We start from the raw sequence: 24,074 nt of genomic DNA on the forward strand, positions 1-24,074 counted from the left end.
ACTCGACCCAAAAAGAACAATCTTGCTTTCATCAGTCCACAAAATATTGCGCCGATTCTCTTTAGGCTAGTCAATGTGTTCTTCGGCAAATTGTAACTTCTTCAGCACATGTTGTTTTTTCAACAATGGGACTTTGCAGGGGCTTCTTGCCGATAGCTTGGCTTCACATAGGCGTCTTCTAATTGTTACAGTACTCACAGGTAACATCAAACTTTCTTTAATCACCCTGGAGCTGATCATTGGTTGAGTTTTTGCCATTTTGGCTATTCTTCGATCTATTCGAATGGTACTTTTCCATTTTCTTCCACGTCTTTGTGGTTTTGGTTGCCATTTTAAAACATTTGTTTTATTGTGTTTGTTAGCTGTATTTTTTTAGTTATTATGACTCAAATCAAAACAAACCAACTGCATTTTGACAGATATTAATTGGACTGCACAATGATAAAACATGATTTTTTATTGTTTTGTAAAACGGAGTTATCTCATTTTGGAACCAAACTCTTCATATACACAGTATATACAAACCCCACTAGCTAGCTTAGTTGTACAATTGTGCAAATTGTGCTCAGTTGTGATGTACTTTTTGTTCTTTAGCATGATTGCATCTATCGTTCCTCATGAAGTTTTTACTTCCATATTTTGACACTTTTCCGAGTGAAATGGAATTTTGAATGAGCAAAATAGTGGGCGTGGCTTTTGTCTTTCTCTGTGATTTGATTGGATGTATAAAAACAGCCGTTGCATTTTGAAATGGATCTTGCAGCAGACTGACAGTTGAACGACAGGAGTTAACGGATGCGTCATATAAGATGGATAGTCACTATAGGACGGAAGTGCATTTTCATATTTTAACTGAAGATTATAAGGGCACACGAATTTTGTTTGATAAAAAAATTGATAAACTGATAAACTATTTACAATAAACGCTGCAATATTTCATGAAAAAATAGGCATTGTGATTTTTAATTTAACTGGGACTTATACACCCTTTTGTGACCGGTGCTGTCATTTCTGTTTCAATGTACTGATCAATATTTTACAAGATCAGCACAGCATTTGCCAAATTACCAAAGGTTGAATGTACACAACCGTTTACTGGAATCTGAATAAGACTGCAGTTACGTAACTCTTCACATTCTCATGAGTTGTTTATTAATCTTTTGTTTGTCTCACTGATGTCGAGTATAAATCTGTGATGCTGCACACAACAGTAACTGACAGTCAGGATGAATGTGCACCTGCTGTGTTTGACGGTTGTTCTTCTCTCTTCACCTCTCCTCACATCATGTGACCCGCTGTGAGTATTCAAAACACTCTCAACTCATAGATTATAGATTATATTTAAAACAATGTGATTTTATCTTCTCAGATTCGTTCTGTCGGCTCCTAACTTGCTGAGGGTGGGTTCCTCAGAGAACGTGTTCGTGGAGGCTCAGGATTATATTGGAGGAGACGTGAAAGTGAACATCATGGTGAAAACCTTCCCAACCAAAAGGATTCATCTGCTGAGTAAAACTGTGTTCCTGACCTGGGAAAATAACTTCCAGGTCCTTACAGACATAGAGGTGACAGGTCTCTGTTCTGTGCACTTCTGCAAGTTAATGTTTTGTCACGGCACTAAAACAAGTTTTGTGAACTTTTAAAATGCTTTGTTTTCATTCTTTGCCATTTTGGTTGTGTAGATTCCTGCCGAAGCAAACTTTTTCGAGAGAGATGTGGAGAAGCAGTTTGTGTATTTACAGGCTGAATTTCCAACTAAAACCCTGGAGAAAGTGGTCATGGTGTCATTTCAGTCGGGATATATATTTGTACAGACAGACAAACCCATCTACACACCTGCTAGCACAGGTGAGATCAGCATGACATCATTTACAACAAGATTTGATCATTCTGCACGACTGAAGTCAACTAAATACAGTGGATAATGATGAATCTCTCAATCCTGTTTGTAGTTCAGTACCGGGTTTTCTCTCTGACTCCAAACCTGCATCCACACAGTCAGTCTGGAGTCTCAGTGGATATCATGGTACACGCTTCAATAAGAGCACGCTGTTGTTCTACACAAATACATCACATTTCATCAGTATCTCATGAGACTTCTTCAATGTTTTTTAAAGAATCCACAAGGCCTCACGGTTGCAACAGAACAGGTTTTTCCAACGCAAGGGATGAAGTCTGGAAGATATCGAATCTCTGAAGTTGCCAGGTGTGCTCATATATAAACTGAATGGTTGATGATGATTTTATTTAAAATGATCTAATCTGTCTATGGCATACTTGTCAACATTTGGGGACCAAAACCCGGGAGACCGGCGATTGCGTTTCGAGGTCTGGAACATGATCGCAAACTGGTCTCTCCGTTCCTGGAGTTTCACAGGAGAAATTTTAAAACGGGAGGGTGGTGGGAGGTGGGTGTGAAAATGGGACAGACACTCCTGGCCAAAACGGCAGTCGAACACGCGCATTTCCACGGTTACGCGCCTTAACTTCCAGTCTTGGGCAGCATCCAAATACCTCCACTTGCGGTCTTGACCACTTGAGAGCGCGTGCACGCAACAGGAAGTAAGAGCGCAAGTCTGTCCAATGTCTTAAAAATGCCAAAGTGCAGTGCCCTTAACGCACACTAAACCCACACTATCTTGAAAACGGCTTCCGAGCGGTATTCAGGGCTAAGTGTATCCCATCATGCATCACGTTCTGGATATATCATGAGACTTTTGGCCCGGGTCTCGCGAGATGTTGCGTAAATGCTTTCCAGTGCAAGTTATACTTTTTAAGGTTATATCTTTATTTATTCTATTTTTGGCTAACATGTGTTTGTCTTTTGTTTTTGCTTTTTTGGGTACACCTGCTTTGATGCAAACAAAGGGCTATACAAATAAATCTGACTTGAATTTTGTAGTTAAACGAAGGATTAATTTATTTTGTAAAACTGCTTTTATCACATAATTAGAAACACCACAGTAATTAACGTTATATGTTTGCACTTGCTAACTGTGTCCCAACGGGTTAGAAATACTACACGCCCACTAGAACACTTGGGTCATAAACAGGAAATTCGTCATGAAAGTAGTCAAGTGGTCAGTGCAAAGACCGCAAGTGGGGGTATTTGGACACAGCCTGAGTATGTTTATCGGTCTGGCTAGTGGCTGGTAATATAAAAATGTACATTATATTTAATTCATATTTATTTATGTTAATATTTTAATGTATATTATTTGTTATAAATACAACAGGTCTGGTAGTGCAATTTTGTCGTATGTAAGTTTAACCAAGCAACGGTTTTTCTTCTACTGGTAACCCAAAATAATACTGACGAGACATAGTTTTAACTGGCTAGCTAATGTAATTTACTTGTCATTTATTTAGTTTGTTATCAAAAAATAATCTACTCTACAGGTACACTGTTGTTGTTGATTCCTTGCGCAAGTCTAACTGGAAGTTAAGTTTGCGTTAAATTTGGGTTTGTTTATGTTGTTGCCGTTAAAACCCTCTATGTCAGAAACACATGTCAGATTTGATAACATTAAAACATTTATGTTTATGCTTTAAGTCCTGGGATCTGGAAGGTGGTCACACGGTACTCAAAAACCCCACAGAAGACGTTCTCTTCAGACTTTGAGGTCAAAGAATACGGTGAGACGTGTGTCAACAAAACCATTGTGTTGTGCAATATGGAGATAACTCTGAAACCCAAAGTATGTGTTTATCTGTTTGTTTTGGTTTGCAGTGCTTCCAACTTTTGAAGTCACATTAAGCCCCAGCAGGTCGTTCTTCTATGTTGGCGATGAGCGTCTAACAGTCGACATTACTGCCGAGTAAGAGGAACGACTCTTTCCTTACGTGTAATTTTAAGGAGTTTGGAGACAGTGAAATAAAATGAAATGTAAAGTACAAAAAGTCGTCCTTTAAGTTGTCTTGACGTTCCTGATTTTTCGAGATGGGAGCTTTTATAGCAGGAAAAGCTGAAGGTGAACATGACCCCCCATCAATTGTTCTTACAATTCGTCAGTTGTGGAAAAGCTCCTTATTATACCCGTGGTACAAATACAATTCAAAAGAGATCGTAGAAACGCTAAGGGATTAAAAACCGTATGTGATTTAGGTATCTGTTTGGGAAGAAGGTTGAGGGACAAGCATTTGTGGTGTTTGGTGTGATGGATGGTGAGAGTAAAACAAGTATCTCCGCCTCTCTACAAAGAGTCCCGGTGAGCTTTACACAACAAACCTGATCCTAAAACACATTCACATCAGATACAAGCACACGTTATACACATACTGATAATGCTCTCTGTCTGATCTATAAACAGATAGCTGAAAGAAAGAGTTCAGCAGAACTGACCAGGGACATGATCACTCAGACCTTTCCAAACATCAACAAGCTGGTTGGGAAATCAATCTTTGTTTCGGTCAGCGTTTTAACAGAGACCGGTGAGGTCAACACACTCTGTTTATCTGTTGTTTATTAAGTTTACGTGTATGTGTCTATATACTGTTGACATGATGTGTGTGTGTTTCAGGCAGTGAAATGGTGGAAGCACAGAAGAGAGGCATTCAGATTGTGACGTCACCGTACACCATCCACTTCAAGAGAACACCTCAATTCTTCAAACCTGGAATGCCCTTTGACGTCTCGGTATGAATCTAGACTCAAAGGGTTAAACCATAGGCGTAATTTGCGGGTGGGACAGGTGGGACTTGTCCCGACCACTTTTTGGAAGAAATTAAGAAATGCTTGCAGAAGGTGTGTATTATTTAGGGGCCATTAACATTTAAAAGTCGTAGAAAACGCAGGATGCGCCGCTATCTCGCGTTGCTTACACTCATAAGTTATTTTTGCAGAAGACAGAGAGCCGCGACTCCAGAGACGCGGCCAGTATGAAATGCGTCCGCAGTGCTTGCTTGTGCATCCAGTGTCCAAGCACAAAAACGCGTAAACCAACGAACAAGTAACATGTTTAGTCATAGGAACAAACGGTCAAAAAGTGGAGTATGCAATGGACGGACCGCCCACTATATGTGATAAATACTCCCAACGAGACAATTTATTAAAGTATTAATTGTTTTTGTCCCCACCATTTTTCAAAACAAAGTTATGACACTGGGTTAAACTGTGAAGACAGCAATTATAAATCTGTGAAGTTACATTACAGTTATTGGATTTTTTATTTGTTCATTCTTTTATTTTGTCTGGCTTTTCAAAAAGGTTTACGTGACAAATCCTGACCAGACGCCTGCTAATTATGTGCAAGTGGAGGTCAACCCTGGAGGGATCAGAGGTCAAACAAAAGCCAATGGCATTGCAAAGTTCACCGTCAATACTCAGAGAGATTCTCCATCACTGCAGATCACTGTAAGACCTGTTTGTCGTTGCTGATCTAGTTCGGGATATTCCGTTAAAATTGAAAAGATGTGCAACTGTTGATATATTCACATATCTATACACTCATACCATTTTTATATTTAAATCCAGGCAAAGACCATAGATCCGCGATTGCAAAATGAACAGCAGGCAGTGAAGACGATGACAGCTCAAGCGTACATTCCCAAAAGCAACTCCCAAAACTACCTGCACGTTGGCATTGATGCTGCCGAGCTCGAGATCGGTGATCAAATGAAAGTCAATCTGTACACAGGAAAAAGTCCAGGAGCCGAAGATCAAGATTACACCTACATGGTGAGAGAAGTTAACTGTATGGTTGTGAAATGACCGTTTGTTGCAGGTTTGTGAGTGGCAAGATAATGGCAGACAATCTGAAAAACGACCACCGCTTCTGCGTTTGATCACACAATTTTTACAGATCAGTTTTCACTACTTTTGCAGTTCTGAAGTCAGTACTGACCCTGTCAAATTCAACTTTTGCAGACTTATAAGTATAATAACTCCAAAATCCATAAATTCCAACTCCATACAATAGTGAGAGCCCAACGGCTTGTAATAGTTCACAAGCTTACAGTGACTTCATTTGATAGGTTGGCAAAACGAAAGTCAATTAATACATTTACAATAATTTCACTTCATGACTGGAAAACATCTTTGTTTTTGAGTATATACCCAGGTGTCTTGTTATTTGTCTGTTATTTTCAGATCATCAGTAAGGGGCAGATCGTGATGGTGGACAGGTATAAGAGAAGAGGACCGGCTTTAGTAACTCTCTCTCTACCTGTGAGCAAAGACATGGTGCCGTCTTTCCGCTTCGTGGCGTATTATCACGTGGGATCAAATGAGGTGGTGTCCGACTCCGTCTGGGTTGATGTGAAGGACACGTGTACGGGAGCAGTAAGTAAAGCATCACAAGAAATAATCAGCACTAGAAAAACAAGGAACGTCATGCTGTGTACACAACAATGTTAAATATCATTACTGTAACAGGTAGGTTTTCAGCAAACCACATTGCTTCCGGTTTGAGTGAACGCTGGCGCGTTTTGGCTGCCGCTGCTCACCGGTATTAATCTAATTTATTAATCTAATTTATTGATCTAAATCTGAGCACAAGTTGTGGAATATGTCAACAGTGTGAAATGTTTCGGTTGTAAAGCCGACACTGCGTTATACCTGTTGATTGAGCCGCACTGGCTAGCCTACATGCTGCTGCTGTTACATCTGCTTCATTCCAAGATGTGGTTTTTCAAGCTGTTGCTGTGGACTTTTCTGCTCGTCACCACGGCATCTGCATATCCAAGACTGTTATACACCGCAGAGGAAATCCTTCGGTACCGCTCCCACTTTGAGCTGCCTGCTGCGCTACATTTCCATCGGGAGATTCTCCGCCGCCGGCCGAGGTATATTCATCGTGGATCCCGGAGGAATTTCTGTGTTGATCACAACGGCTCCATTCCTTCCTTTTGGTCAGTGCGTCCACGAAAATCCGTACGTGCGGAGAGATCTGTTGACTGCAGCCTATTAGCAGCGGTGCCTCGGCCGTCTGAGATCATCCATGACTGTTTAAAGCTCGCCGTTTTCAATGTCCGTTCACTCACCAACAAGGCCGTTTTCCTCTCTGAGTACTGTGCTGACCAAAACCTGGATATTGTCTGCCTTACTGAAACTTGGCAGCAGCCTAACGACTTTTTTCACTTAAATCAAGCGCTGCCTCGTGGGTTTGTTTACATCGCGATACCTCGCGCTTCCGGGAAAGGTGGTGGTCTCGCGATGATGTATCGCGAGACTCTCAAGGTCGTTCCAGTGACAGTGAGGGAGACTACCTCTTGTGAAATACTGGCGGTCCAGTTGAATGGACCCATACCTACCCTCATTGTGACTGTTTATCGCCCTCCCAAGCCTTCTCCTGTTTTTATAACAGAATTTTCATCTATATTAGCTGATCTTTGTACCATGACTCCAAATGTAATTTTAACTGGTGATTTTAATTTCCATATTGACAATCCTACAGACTCACTTTGTAAAGATTTTATTTCCACCTTGGACAGCTTTAACATTGCACAGTTTGTTGACTTCCCGACCCATAACAAAGGACACACGCTGGATTTAATATGTTGCTCTGGACTCACACCCTTCGATCTCAATGCATTTGATCTTCCCATATCTGACCATAAGTTTTTAATTTTTAATATTTCCATTCCTTCATCCAGCTCAGTTCAACGACGTACCATATCCTTTCGTAATGTTAAAAAGCTCAACACATCTGATTTGAATAATGAACTTTCTGTGGCATTGTCTACTCTCAATCTACAACCCCCCTTCCCTGTTGACCTGATTAATCAATACAACACCATTCTACTTTCTGTATTGGATACCCTGGCGCCTCTTCGAACCCGCACTGTTACCTTTACAAAATCTTCCCCCTGGTTCACTCCTGGTCTCCGTTTATTGAAACAAGAATGCCGTCGCTTGGAACGTCTCTCTAATAAAACTGGACTTACTATTCATCAACAAATGTACTCTGACCATGTTACTACCTATAAAAACGCTCTGAACTCTGCTAAATCTGAATATTACACACATGTAATTAATAATCATGAGTTCAATACCAGAGCACTCTTTTCTACTGTCCAAGGACTCACTAAGCCATCAGAAAACACCTTCCACTTCACTACTCAATCCCAATGTCAAGATTTTCTGGACTTTTTGCATAACAAAATTGACAAAATTCATAAGCATTTGACTACATCTTTTTCAACACACCTTGATTGTAGTTGGAATAATAACTTGCATACATCATCACTTACCACACTTTCTGATTTCACTTTACCATCAAGCCAACAAATCAATAACATTATCATCTCAGCTCGCTCATCTACTTGTTCCCTTGATCCACTCCCAACATTTCTTGTTAAATCTTGTCTCTCTACACTCTCTCCTGTCCTCACTGCTATAGTTCACTTATCATTGTCCACTGGCATTGTTCCATTATCACTCAAAACTGCTTCAGTTACACCTATCATTAAGAAACCTGGTAGATTCCAAAGACTTCAATAATTACCGTCCCATTTCTAATCTACCTTTCACTGCCAAAATTCTTGAACATACCGTTACAGCACAGCTTAAGGATCATCTTCAAAATAACAATCTGTTTGAGCCATTCCAATCCGGTTTTCATTCTAAACATAGCACTGAAACCGCCTTAGTTAAAATCACCAATGATCTCCTCCGTGCAGCTGATTCTGGCCTTCTCTCCATCCTTATCCTCCTAGACCTTAGTGCCGCCTTTGATACCATCTCGCATCCAGTTTTACTCGAGCGTTTGGCTGGCACTGGGGTCACTGGTATTGCTCTAAAATGGTTTAACTCATATCTCACCGACAGGAAACAGTTTGTACAAATGAAAAACATAAAGTCATTTTTATCCCCATTACATCATGGAGTTCCCCAAGGCTCAGTGTTAGGTCCCCTTTTGTTCATCATTTACATCCTCCCCCTCGGTAATATTTTTCGGCACTTTGGTATTTATTTTCACTGCTACGCTGACGACACTCTACTGTACATTTCCACAAAACCCAGTATTTCATCATGCCCCACTGCACTTACTGACTGTCTACAGGCCATTACATCTTGGATGACAAATAACAAACTTAAACTTAACGGTAATAAAAGTGAAGTTCTTCTCATTGGTTCCAAATCTACACTCTCCAAATCCCCATCGATCAGTATAAGCATTGAACTGTTTGGTTCCCATCTCCTCTCAGGTTAAAAGTTTAGGTGTAATACTGGACTCTACTCTTTCTTTTACTTCACATATTAACAATACAGTCCGCATAGCTTTTTTCCATTTAGCAACATTTCTAGACTCCGCCCATCACTCACCCAGCACTCAACCCAAGTTCTTGTTCATGCCCTTGTCACCTCACGCCTCGATTACTGTAATGCCCTTCTTTCCGGTTTACCCCAAAAGCTTCTCCAACGACTCCAAAATGTTCATAACTCTGCTGCAAGAATTATTACCCGCACTAAATCAATAGAACATATTACACCGATCCTCATCCAACTTCACTGGCTCCCAATATCCCAAAGAATTCAATATAAACTCCTTCTCCTTCCTTTAAGGCACTTCGTAACCTTGCTCCCACATATCTGTCTGATTTACTCCACCCTTACACTCCCTCCCGTGTCCTCCGTTCCTCCTCTTCTGGTCTCCTGTTCATTCCTTCTGTTAAAATGGTCACAATGGGGGCCAGGGCCTTTAGTCACGCTGACCCTAAACTTTGGAACTCACTACCCATCCATATCCGTCAGCTGGACTCTATCAACATTTTTAAATCACAACTCAAAACCTACCTCTTTAAATCTGCTTATTCATTGTAATCCTTTGTGTTTTTATTTTTAAGTATTGGTGTTTTATTTGCTTGTGTTTCTGTTGTAAGGTGTCCTTGGGTGTCCTGAAAGGCGCCATTAAATAAAATTTATTATTATTATTATTATATATTTATTATAATAACGTATTGACATTTTTAGACACATTGTGGTAATACATCTTGTTTGTTTTGAAAAGTTTTTAAATGGATGCTTTAAAACATGCCAGACCTTGTTTTTAATGCCTAAAAAGGAAATTTGTTGATGCAAGTATTAAGTCAGGTTGGGAACCACAATTTCGTAAGAATCACACAGGTCCATTTTGGCCAAAAAAATTGAGAACATCAAATAAACAATATTAATTTAGTTTATATTGACTGATAGCATTGTTTTTTTATTTTAACAAAGCATTTCATTAGATATCACGCATTGGCACAAGTTTTTAACAACTTGAGATATTGTTGTGGTTTAGGGCTCTTGAATGGACCATAAAGTTATTGCTGACATGACATGACATTATCATATTCAACCCGTCTGTTTTTTCTCTCATTCAACAGCTCAGTCTTGAGGTAAAGAACAAGGCCAACACTTATAGTCCGGGTGATGAGTTCAGCTTGAAATAACTGGAGATCCCGGAGCTAAAGTTGAGCTGGTAGGTGGTTGACAAGGCTGTGCATGTCCTCAACAAGAACAGACTCACACAGTCGAAGGTGACGCATCTTCATCATAACAAACAAACACCGGGCTACAAAAGATCAAACATAGTGTTTTTTCTTCTATAACTTTGATAACTGGTTTGCTGTCTGTAGGTCTGGGACGTGATCGAGAAACATGACACAGGTTTACAGCAGGCAGTGGAAGAGACAGTATGGGGGTTTTCTATGACGCTGGTCTGATGTTTGAGTCCAGCACGCTGGAGGAAACCAACACCAGAACAAGTACTTTATGTTATAGATAGCTGTCTCTAATGCTAATGCTAACCCTAATGCTAATTAAGTTGAGTTTTTTCTAGTGAACGAGTGCCCTACTCCTTCAAGGAGAAGACGGAGATCAGACGGTGAGAACCATGCAAATCTAAAAGATTTTGTACAACTTCTTTAAACTGATCACCAAACCTTACTTAGTTTAAGTTTGGTAACTGATGAGATCACTAAACATACAACACTAACAGTCTCTGTTTATTATACAGAGTTAGATTATACGACTCTGATGAGATTGTGTCACGGACACAGTTCCCTGAGAGCTGGCTTTGGAGAGGAGTGACGGTTCCTCAATGCCAAGATAAAACCTGGTAAGCAGGAGCCTGACCTGTTGGACAAAAGAGTTTTATCTGTGTTAAAATGACTCATCATTTTCTCAAATGCCAGCGTACTATCAAAAGACAAAATCTACCTGAAATACTCCATCACAAATTGGCAAATCTTAGCCATCAGCTTGTCAAACACAAACGGTGAGTTGAAGGTCTTAAATGTATATTAATTTTTATTATGTGACAGTATATAACATTTTTGCTCCTGCCGTCTTTCCCAAAAGGTATCTGTGTGGCAGATCCTCTGGAGATGGTGGTTTTCAAGGATTTTTTCATCGACCTCAAGATGCCAGTACCTCGGCCGTTCGCAACGAGCAGCTGGAAATCAAAGCCATCATTCACAATTCCAGCCCACGGAAGACGAAGGCAATTCCGTCTTATTTATCAGTCATTCTTACATCTGCCACTTTCTCCTTCACATCTTATTAACATGATCTCTTTGTATTTTGATGTTTCAGTTGAATTTCTCCCTCAATAAATGACTGCTATTATGTTCGCTCCAGAGGTTTCTAAGAGATGTCCACCGTCTCATTCTCAACAGGTGCGTGTGGAGTTTATGGAGACGCAACACATTTGCAGCGCTGCCAGTAAGAAGGACAAATACAGAACAATTGTAGAAGTCGACGGCTTTTCTACCAGATCTGTTCCATACGTGATCATTCCCATGGAGTTGGGCAAACATCAGATTGAGGTGAAGGCTGCGCAGGACGATTCTGTCCACACTGATGGAGTGAAGAAGACCCTGAAAGTGGTGGTAAATCTGACGGATCATTCTGCCTATTCTAGCATTTTCTCTTTTATTTGTTGACTGCAGCACGATAAAGAAATTCGGACCTGAGGAACCAATTCTCATTTTGAGTAAAATGCTGAAAACAGGACATAATTGCATTTCTCCTTCAGTCTGAGGGCGTCCTAGTGGAGGTGATGGTGAAAACTGTGGAGCTTAATCCAGAGAAGCAGGGTGAGACTCATTGTAAACCAAAGGAACATAAACTTTGTTATAAATACTGTTACACCCAGAAAGTCAATAAAATCATCCCTCAACAGACTTACTCCAGCCTGTTTCTCTCACTTTTTCATCCCATTTGGAGCAGGTGGAGAACAACATGAAGTTATAATAACTTCGGCTCCAGCTGATTGGCTTCCAGACACACCTGCCAGCACTCTCATCACAGTAACCGGTAATGATGACATGAAGTACTAAATTTACTAACAGCTTGCGGTAGCGCAAACGCCTCTTTAGACTTAACAAACCCTACTGTCTGTATTTACTAAAGACACGCAGTGAAAATTAGGGCAGACAAGACGTGGGCACAGCTGTTTTTGTGACTGACCATATTACATATGCATTTGTAGGAGTTTCCTCTTCAAACACAAACTTTATGAGAGGAGAGTATTTAAATGAATCACACGTAAGGTTTGCGCTCATCATTGTACTGGTATTTGCGGCTTTATTTAACGCCGGAAAAAGTATGTCTTCACCCCTGCGGTGTTTGCGCTGCTCTTGCATTGGTCATTATGGGAATGAGATATTGCGCCTGCGTTTTTTAATGTGCTTGATAGACGCAACAAACTAATTCCGCAACAAACTAATTCCGCGTTTGTTCACAAGACTGTGTAGTCATGGTAAAAGTTGAAACTGAGGGTAAGGCGGACATGACGCCTTTGACAGGCAACTCCCGGACACGGTCCCTGTCTTTGGTTTCTCACGATTTACAAATAGTTGGAAACATTTTGGATATTGTAAGTACTCAACTGAACAACATATATAACACTGGCCTAGTGGTGTTAGGATATTTTACTGCAAAAATCTTACACAGGCCTATTATATCTTCAAGCCCCCAAAGTTCTGCATTATTAAAGGCATGGCCACTTTCTGCTGCTAACTTGGTCACGTGGAGTTAGGTGGGCGTGGTTTCAGCAACCATGCACCTCAGCTCCACCCACACCCGCCTCTTTGCCCATTTTCGATGATCTGGGAGTGACGTGCGGTGACACGCTGCCAAAATAGCTACGGTCGGCTCCGCCCACTTTAGGCTTCAAAAACGCTCTTCAGAAACCTACGAGTGACATCACGGATGAGGGCAAGGAAGAAACATGGCTACAGCAAATTTCAAAATAAAAGACAACCAAAAACACATCTGACATACAACGTATTGTATTCAGATTATTTCTTATTTACCTGTATGTTGAAGGTAAGAATTCAACCGATACCGAAGTCAAATAGCATATCTGTGCATTCCTCAGTCCTCATGACAAACTTTGGAATACTTACAGTATACTGTAAACATCTCTGCATTTATTCATTTCATCCCATTCAGGTGTGGAGACGGCTCAAACGCTTGAGCCGGCCATCAGTGGAGATTTCATGGGTCGACTCATAGTACAGCCTGCCGGGAACGGAGAGCAAAACGTGATGTACATGACTCTACCTCTCATTGCCACTCATTATCTGGACAGCACCAATCAGTGGGAGGCTGTCGGCGTGGACCGTCGAACTGAAGCTGTTAAACACATCACCACAGGTCAGAGGACGACGACAAATTAAAACGACAAGTATACACTTGAGTCTTGACAAAAAAGTTTCACCCTTTTGTATTAAGGCTATCACAAACAGCTGGCCTACCGTAAATCTGACGGGTCCTACGCCGCCTGGGTTCATATACAGAGCAGCACCTGGTAAAATTTTAAGTTTTAAAGAAACATTCTGTACAGCTTTCCTGTCATTCTTATTTAATACCGTTTTTCTGTACATGTTTTGCTTTATTCATTCTGTTAAAGGTTGACGGCATACGTGGCTAAAATCTTTGCTATGGCCAGTAACCTCGTTTCTGTAGAAGAAGATGTGCTCTGCAGCGCCCTCAGATGGCTGGTGCTCAACAAACAACTGCCAGACGGATCTTTCAAAGAGGATCAGCCTATATTCACAATAATCATGGGCGTGAGTTGAACTTGGTTTGATCTAATCTATGTGCCTGCAGGGACAAACCATGATAGCAGAGATGAAATAACAAAGGTTTTTCCCCAGTTGTGACTAACTTGCTTTAGTTAAGTATATTTAACAGTAACGCAACCATACGGTTTTATTATAGTGCTTTTGTGTTAATCAGACGTGTTTTTTATGGCCAGTAGTGTACATGCTCTATTTGATTAAAGTACCGTAATTCATTTAAGGGGACAGTTCACCCCAAAATGAAAATTCTGTCATGAATTACACACTCTCTAGTTGTTCCAAACCTGTATAAATGTCTTTGTTTGGTTGAACACAGAGAAAGATATTTGGAAGAATGCCTGTCACCAAACAGTTCTTGGGCCCTATTGACTACCATAGTTGGAATAATGACAACGGTAGTCAAAAGTGCCCCAGAACTGTTTGCTTTCCTACATTCTTCAAAATATCTTCTTTTGTGTTCAACAGAACAAAAACAAATTGTAAAGTAATTGTTCCTACTATGGGAGTCAATGAGGTCCAAGAACTGTTTGGTTACAAACATTCGTCCAAGTAAATTTCTCTGTGTTCATCAGAACAACATCAGAAGTCGAAGGTGAGTAAATGATGACAGAATTTTCATTTTTGGGTGAGCTATCCCTTTAAAGCACCCTGCTAATACTCGGATGTGTTTGTGATGGTCAGTTTGTGCTTTGATTCAGGGTGATGTACATGGGAAAGATGGAGACGCTTCTCTGACTGCGTTTGTTCTGATCGCCATGCAGGAGGGCAGCGAGTTTTGTGCCAGATCAGTTGATGTGAGTTCAACTCTTTCTCCACGTGCACTTTTGAAAAAAATGTAATTCAGTACACCGGAATTTACTTTTAAATCTGTTCATTTTCACCTCTTTATATAGAGTCTTCATGTAAGTATGAGGATAGCTGTTGGCTTTTTGGAAGGTAAACTTCCATCATTGACCAATCCTTACGCTGTCGCTATGACGTCCTACGCCATGGCCAACGCCAACAAACTCAATAAAGATGTGTTGATGAAGCACTCCACTAAACAGGAAGGTCAGTAGTGTTACAACCAGCTTTAACAGAACATCAATAACTCTTGTTGATAGCCTGCTAGATGACGACCAGTTGATTACTTGGCTACTTATAAAAACATTGTTTATGTTTGTGTTTTGTCTTACAAACAGCCGGCACCGCTTGGATTGTCCCGGAACAACATTATCATTCTCTGGAGGCCACAGCCTATGCCGTGCTGGCCCTCGTGAAAGCAAAAGATTACGACACAGCAGGAGAAGCCGTGCACTGGCTGGCCAGACAACAATCTCACTATGGTGGTTCTGGCACAACACAGGTAAACCAACAACCCCTTATTTCACAGTATTTCAACATTCTAACACTACCGAATAAAGGAGACGTTAGTATTAAATTAAAGCTGCTATTTATAGATTGACATCACGAAAATAAAAATGGTTTAATGAAAACATTTTATACAGACTTTACTCTGTCTGTCGTAGGCGACCATCATGGTGTTCCAGGCGGTGGCTGAATACCACACGCAGGTGAAGAAAGACCTTGATTTCCATCTGGACGTGGAAGTGTCCGTGTCCGGAAGAAGCAGACCGATCAGATGGCGTTTCAGAAAAGATAACGTGCACGTTACACACTCGGATAAGGTGAGAAGTCATTCAGACATCAGTGGCAGCACAATCGCTCGACAGCTTGTTCAGAATAAAAGAATGATGAGGAAATAGTCCATGAAGCAAATATTTATATCTGACAGATGAATATCTAGAAACAAAAAACCGTAACAATCATTTTTTAATTTCAAAACTGGTATCTGCCCATGTCCAGGAATTAAGCATTTATAAGTCATGCATCATTTATAGTTCACATTGTTCTGATCATGATTATCATTAGGGGTCAATAATTGACGTGATTATTCTGATATCAAATGAAATATGTGCGTGTCACTCAACAGTTCGATCTCAGTAAGAACTTCAACGTGACGGCTAAAGGAACTGGAACAGCCACTCTCTCAGTGAGTAAACATGAGATATTATACGGGTGATTCTCACAAAGTCTTGGGTTCAAGTTGTCAAACGTGATTTTCTTAAAAACACTCGGATCAACACATTTCCTTTTAATTAATTAAAAACAAGGTATTACACGTTTAAAAGCATTAATTACTAAACTTATACAGACAGTTTAACACAATTGTAAAACATTTTTTTTTTACAAAAAAGGCCTTAAAAATTCTCATTACCGTAACCATTTAAAACTGTCAATCCCAGTGCATGTTTTGCTAAGAAAAGGTGAAGCCATGATGCCTAAGCAAGTTTTTATTAATCATACATAATAAGACATTAAGGAAGTATATTTTAACAAAAAAATATAGGTGTAACATTTTTAAATGCAGAAAACGACTTGTATCAGTACCGAAAAAAAAGTTTTAGTTAAGCTTTTTCTAGTAAAATATAACGTAATCTGTTAACCTGTTAGCCATTTAATAAAGGTATTGGCAGATGTGTTTCTTAACATAAAATCCAACTTAATGTACTGTACTGTAAATATGTAAATGTGCGTGTTTAAACAGTTTTTAAAAAACATCCAAGGACACTTCATGGACGATTTCGGCATTTTTATTATACAGGAATATTCTGTCAAAATGTTTTTTCATTTGAGAACATCTAGTAGAACATCCAGTTGTTTTTCAGAATGTTTTAATTTTACTGTTTAAATTACAACATGTAATCCACTCAGAAAAATCAGGACGCGTTACGGTAAATGTGTGTTATACGGTAATGAGAATTTCAGCAGAAAAAGCAATAAATTCACAAACCATTTATATATGTTAAGGTTACGCTTATTATACAATTCTGTTTATTATGATACTTTTTGTGTTAGCGAATTATATGTTTTATAATTAAACTCTTTACTGCCATGATGTTTCAGTGGTTTTGTGAGAATGACCCATAATCATCACATTCATGAATCATGTTTATATACAGTAAGTGTGTGACGCGAGTGTTGCCTGGGTCTGTTTTCAGGTGCTCAGGCTGTACTACGCCAAACCTGCTGACAATGTTAAGACCTGTAACCAGTTTGATCTAAATGTTAAAATCGCACGAGATCATGAAGGTAGGTTTGACAGAGTCTTGCTTTGGTGTTAAATGAAAACCCTGATATACAACTTTGTACTATGCTTCTCAGTATTTAAAACATTCTGTTCTGTTCAGTGAGTTATCTAGGGGCTGAGGAAACTTACACACTTACTATAGACGTATCGTAAGTTAACAAAATAATCAATTATTTAACATTTAGTTATGTATAGATGTACATGAGATTCATTTATTTATTTTTACAGCTACAAACGTGAAAGAGACGCCACCATGAGTATTCTGGATGTGGGTTTACTGACGGGGTTTAAAGTGGATGAAAGAGATCTCGCAGAGGTGTGAAACCCTCATTTCTTAACCTAACCTTTACGTCTCACAATGTAAATACAAGAAAAATCTAAGATAGATAAATGTAGAAATACATAATGTTTGATTCTGTCATGTTCTGACTTTTTTAAACACTTACTTTCCACAGTTGACCACGGGCAAAGACAGATTCATTCAGAAATTTGAGATGAACAGAGAGCTCTCGGAGCGAGGGTCCCTCATCCTCTACCTCAATAAGGTATTTCACCCGACCGTGTCTGACTTCATTTGGTTTTCATGCTTTATACCAAGTTGAATTTGTGATTGACCGTCAGATGACGCGATCGTCTGCCTCGATAGGTTTCTCATGCAGAAAGAGATAGAATCGCCTTCAGAATGCACAAGGTCAATAAAGTGGGTTTGCTTCAACCTGCTGCAGTCACCGTTTATGAATATTATTCACCAGGTGAGATATTAACACACACACACACAGTGTTCTCTAGACGTTCTCTTGATTTAACTCTTGTGTTTCTCAGACGCACGCTGTATGAAGTACTACCACCCTGATAAGGAGGACGGCGCTCTGAGCAGATTATGTCATGGAGATGTGTGTCAGTGTGCTGAAGGTACAGTCACCAGACACGTACTGCGTTCTATGAATATGGCCAATTTTAAAGGATGAAATATTTGTGTTGGTGTGTGTGTGCATGTAAACCTTGTTATTATAAACATCTCTTTACACAGAAAACTGCAGTTATCAGAATAAATACAAGATCAATGCAGATCAACGTCTGGACAAGGCTTGTGAAGCCAGCATGGATTATGGTAAACATATTCATTCGTGTGTGTTTGACGTGAACAATGTAAATACATTTGTACAGCTCTGGTGTAAATAATGATGTACATATTTCACAGTTTATAAAGTCACAGTGGAGGGTGTGAATCTGGGGACACACACAGACGTCTATAATATGAAGGTGAATCAAGTCCTGAGAGAAGGTACGCTTCATTCATCCTGTGTCCATCAGTGCATATAGAAATCAACCCTGTTACAGCGTGTTAAAGTTGAGCTGTGACCGTCCTACAGGAATTGATAAGGATGTGAGGGGAACGGTGAGAACCTTCTTGGCTCATCCCAACTGCAGAACATCTTTGGGACTCGAACATGGCAAGTCGTACCTCATCATGGGTAAATTCACAAGCAGGTAGGTGTGCAGTTCTGTTTTTGCAACAACAAAAAAAGAAGTTTGTTACTGTAACTGAACACAAGTCAGTCCCTAATGCATCACATGTGGCCAAGGTCTTTTTTGTGAACTAATGTTATTTTACTATTGAAGAATTGTATAAATGTCATATTTAAAATAATACTATTTTAATGCCATACAGTATTTTTCCTATTCCTATAACGTTCCTAGCGAGATAGCAAAGATAACTGATTTAATGTTGAGTCAGTGTTGAGAATAACCAATGTGACGTCAACATTAAATAATGGCGGTCAGGAATAAAAATATGACTTTTATCAGATCCATTTAGCCTTTTTGAATCACATTAATTAATGACTTTTCACAAGGCAAGTGCACTGAAAAATACGAGACTTTGGACCAACTTAAATAAATTACTTAAACTGTGGACCAACTTAAAAAAAATACTGTAATTTGTTACAAACAATTATATACTTTTTCTCAAGTTATAGTTTTGCTTTGGTTCAAACTTTAAGTTTTAATTGTATAATAACCAAAATATTTATTTTAATAAATAAACTCCATTTTTTACTTTGTTACATTTTTTCATTTTGGAACAACCTAATATTTAACTGATATTTACTATTACCCGATAGCAAACAAGCATTAAATCAATGTTAATTGCATTCAGTGAATATCAGCTTTGCACCCACAATTAATGTTGAATGTTGAAACTTCAATAAATCACCATTATTGTGATCAGTGTTTACTTTAGTTGGGCTCTTGACTATTGTGTTTTCATGTCAAATATTCATTGTGTGCTAAAATACATTTATTGAAACAAAGAAAACTAAGATGCGTTAGGATCAGATGACAGTGATTGTAATCATTTTGCAGTTATCTCATTAAATCTTTGTAATGTCTTGTGGCGTTAACGTGTGAATCTTGTAGAATATGTGTTTTGCAGTGTGAGATGAAACCAGTGGTACAATTATTTTACTTCTATCAATTAACATAAAATTGTTTCAGCTTGATACACATCACAAAAACTAAACTTTCAAACTTCTCATTCCTCTTTATTAATGCACAAGTGTTCTAATAGAAACATGACTGTAAACACTTAAAGAGGAAAGAGATTTAACTGAACCCAAGCCAGGGATCAAGAGCCCAACAAAAGCAAACACTGATCACAATAATGGTGGCTTTTTGAAGTTTCAACATTTTTTCAACATCAATTGTGGGTGCAAAAGTATGGAAGCCCGTTTCCGCCAGGGTGGGGAATCTTTTTAGATTTTATAAGTCATTATTATGACTTAGTATCTCAAAATAATGAGAAACTATGTCGGAATTTCTCATTATTATGAGATGCTAAGTCATTATTATGAGTTAGTTTCTCATTATTATGAGAAAGTTTCTCATTATTGTGTTACTAAGTCGAAATTTCGACATAGTTTCTCATTATTTTGAGATACTAAGTCATGACTTATAAAATAAAATAAAAATTCCCAACCCTGGCAGACACGGGCTTCCATACAAAAGTGATATTGACTCAATGCAATTGACATTGACAATTTTAACATTTAATTTTAACATAAATTTGAGCATTGAATTAGAACCTTGAGAAATTGTAATTAAATTGCCTGTAATAAAATTACTTTATTCGTCATTTCTTTAAATGCAAAAGCTATAGTTGGGTTAAATAGTAAAAAAAAGTTAAATATTAGGTTATTCCAAAATGAAAAAAATGTAACAAAGTAAAAAATGGCACAAGGTCTTCATAATAAATCCTCTTTTTATCTTTTTGACTTTGGTGAAATAAACATTTGGATTATTATAAAGTTAACATTTTAAGTTTGCACCAAAGCAAAAATATAACAAAAAAAAAATGGTCCAAAGTTGAAGTAATTTTTTGAGTTGATCCAGTTTCCAAATGTTGCATTTTTTTCAGTGTGCCAAAAAAGTTCCAAGAAAAGACATTAAAAAGACATAAAAAATTGAAATCATACATTTTTAGGTCAAAAGTGGCTACCAGAGGCTTAAGTGATATTAGCAGATACAGCTTTGGGTTTTAACAATGTACTAAATGTTGAAACTAACACACCGTAGATTGTTGTTGATTACTCAACTCAGTGTAAACAATTGTACTTTCAATGGATTTGCATACTATAAAAAATGAAATTAGCTGGCAGATATGTGTCATGAACGTGGATGGTGAGGACACGGAGACAAGGACAGAGGACCCAAGTGCAGACAGCGGGTAAGGGGTTAACAGGACTTAATAAATAATACACCAAACTCAAAACAAAGACCCACGTGGGGGTAAACATAAAACAGAAACAAGAACAAGATTAACTAAACTAATAACACATCACAAAGGACTACTTCAAACTAGACTAACTAACAAGACAAAAACTCACCCACACGCAACATAACAGTACAATGATCCAACACCAGACAAGAGAACACAGGGGCATTAAATAGAGGGACAAATCAAAGGGGAACAGGTGTGGGGCATGAACTAATAAACAACCAATAACGAGAGATACAAAAGGGCGGAACACAGACAAGGACCGGAGAGAGTATCGAAGGCCGACAGGGTCAAAATGACTCTCTCACACATAACAAGGGATCCTGCCGTGATTCTACCACAAGATCAAGAAAGACATGACACGACGAGCAGAATCACGACAGAACCCCCGCCTTAAGGAGCGATATCCTGACGCTCCAAAAGGCACAAACAAGACAAGACAATGACAAAAACCATAATACAAGACATGACAAAAACATGATACATAAAAAACCAAACACTGACATGGCGCCGGCTGGAATGCCGGCTGGACAGTACATAGCGCGGCTGGATGGCAGGCTGGACAGTACATGGTGCCGGCGATGGCCGGCTGGACAGTACATGGCGCCGGCTGGATGGCCGGCTGGACAGGTACATGGCGCCGGCTGGATGGCCGGCTGGACAGTACATGGCGCCGGCTGGAGGCCGGCTGGACAGGACATGGCGCCGGCTGGATGGCCGGCTGACAGGACAGGCGCCGGCTGGATGGCCGCTGGGAGACCAGCTATCACCGCTGGGCAGGCCTGGATGTCGACATGACAGGACAGGATGTCGGCGGCTGGGCAGCGCTCTCTGGCAGCTGGGCAGCATCTCCGACGGCTGGGCAGCGCTCTCTGGCAGCTGGGCAGCAAACAAGACAAACAACAAAAAACAGTCGACTCGACAGGCCTGGGCACCAGCTGGGAGGCCGGCAGGGATCTTCAGCGGGAACAGGACACCGGCGGCCTCAACCCTGGAGGGGAATCCGACGACCTCAACCCTGGAAGGGAGCCCGGAGGTCTCGATCCTGGACGGAGTTCCGGCAGTCTCGACCCCGGAAGGGAGTCCGGCGGTCCCGACTCTGGAATGGAGCCCAGCGGCCTCTACCCTCCAAGGGAGTCCGGCGGATTCAACCCTGGAAGGGAGTCCGGCGGCATCGACCCCTCCCGCTGAGATCCCTCTGTCTGCTGGGTCCAGAATGGCTGGATCATTCTGTCAGGAATTAGGGTGAGACACAGAGACAAGGACAGAGGACCCAAATGCAGACAGCGGGTAAGGGGTTAACAGGACTTAATAAATAATACACCAAACTCAAAACAAAGACCCACGTGGGGGTAAACATAAAACAGAAACAAGAACAAGATTAACTAAACTAATAACACATCACAAAGGACTACTTCAAACTAGACTAACTAACAAGACAAAAACTCACCCACACGCAACATAACAGTACAATGATCCAACACCAGACAAGAGAACACAGGGGCATTAAATAGAGGGACAAATCAAAGGGGAACAGGTGTGGGGCATGAACTAATAAACAACCAATAACGAGAGATACAAAAGGGCGGGAAAACAGACAAGGACCGGAGAGAGTATTGAAGGCCGACAGGGTCAAAATGACTCTCTCCACACACAACAAGGAATCCCGCCGTGATTCTACCACAAGATCAAGAAAGACATGACGAGGCAGAATCATGACAGATATGTGGTTAATGTAGTCCATGATACTGCGAGTGTAGTCCTCACTTCTCTGTTGTTTTTAGACTGCATTACATGTTGGGCGAGCAGACGTGGATCGAGTACTGGCCCACAATAGAGGAGAGCCAAACTCCAGAACACAGGGACAGATACCTGGGCATCATGGATCTCGCCAGTAATCTCCAAGAAGAAGGATGTGTTATATAACTATAAAACAAGTGATTACAGACAAACAGATAGTCTGTCTACCTTGGTACAGTTCAAAACTCTAAATAAAGAGGTTAAAGATCAAATAAACCAAATGTTCAGTTGTGTCCTATGTATGAGATTTGAGTGGATTCAAAATGGACTCGAGAGCCATTTAATCTAGAAATGAAGTGTTAGGTTTATCAAATCAATTTACTTGGTTACTAGTAACATTCATATAAAATGACATGAACTTGCAGACACAGATCTGTTTTCTTAATAAGCAGAAAACACAGCAGAATTCACTTTAATGTCATCTTTAAGAGTAGTTTGACATCTTTGTGAAGTAATGCAATGTAGTTCAGTGTTTCACAACCCTTTAAAGAGCTCAAAAACAACCAAAGTTGAGTTGTGAATGTTGTGGAAAATATCAAGTCTTGTAGTTCAAAAAATCTCTCAGACAAAGAAGGTCCAGGTGTCAAGGAGTTAACTTTATTTGCTCGAGCCAAACAAAGTGAGATGGTCCAAGTCATCTAAAAACCAAGTGTTTTCCAGTCTACAGTTATAGTAAAACTTCTGAAAGGTGGTCTCTTCTAAAACCAATCAGGTACTTTCCTGTTATCTCTAATTTTTTATTAACCAATTATCGATTGCCTGCCACCAATAAGTCCCAGGCAACAAGGTACGTATCTAATGGTGGTACGCTGGCTATTACCTCATTTTTAAAATAATTTGCATACAATGGTTACCACACGAGACCACCAAACAAGCCACGGTCTCCATACGAGACCACCAAACACACCTTGGCGTACGTGCGTGATCATGGTTACTTTTAAACAGTGGAAAGTCTCCAGGTTTCAGAGAGAGCAACATGTCTCAAACTTTAGGCCTCTAAAAACATCACTGGATTTGACCTTGTTACATTGTGCTCAAATGTGCTTTAAACATGCTTAAAGTGACATTAAGTGCATTTATATGAACAATCATTGGTTACAGGTACAGATTGTGTCATTAAATCATCAATTCATCTTCAGATAATCAAATCATCATCATAAACCTACTTATATGTAATCATTCTTATTAAATGTGATTTCAGATCAACCCATCTATGTACTAATGTTCCTATGAATACTTATTCATACTTTTTAGATATTTCTCAAGTGCATTTATAACTGTGGTGAAAATCAGTGCTCAATACATGTAAAAAATATCTTGTTTGTGCTCAGAAACTACACAATATGAACGGTTGTA

The 24,074-nt window shown here is 39.8% G+C and overlaps 1 pseudogene; it reads left to right on the top strand.

Annotated features, from left to right (window-relative positions):
* Positions 1–1,226: 1,226 nt before the first annotated feature.
* On the top strand, positions 1,227–22,939 carry LOC130553166 (complement C3-like; annotated as a pseudogene).
* The last annotated feature ends 1,135 nt before the right edge of the window (positions 22,940–24,074 follow it).

Source organism: Triplophysa rosa, linkage group LG4 (assembly GCF_024868665.1).
Source record: "Triplophysa rosa linkage group LG4, Trosa_1v2, whole genome shotgun sequence".
In the NCBI taxonomy this organism is placed as follows: domain Eukaryota; kingdom Metazoa; phylum Chordata; class Actinopteri; order Cypriniformes; family Nemacheilidae; genus Triplophysa; species Triplophysa rosa.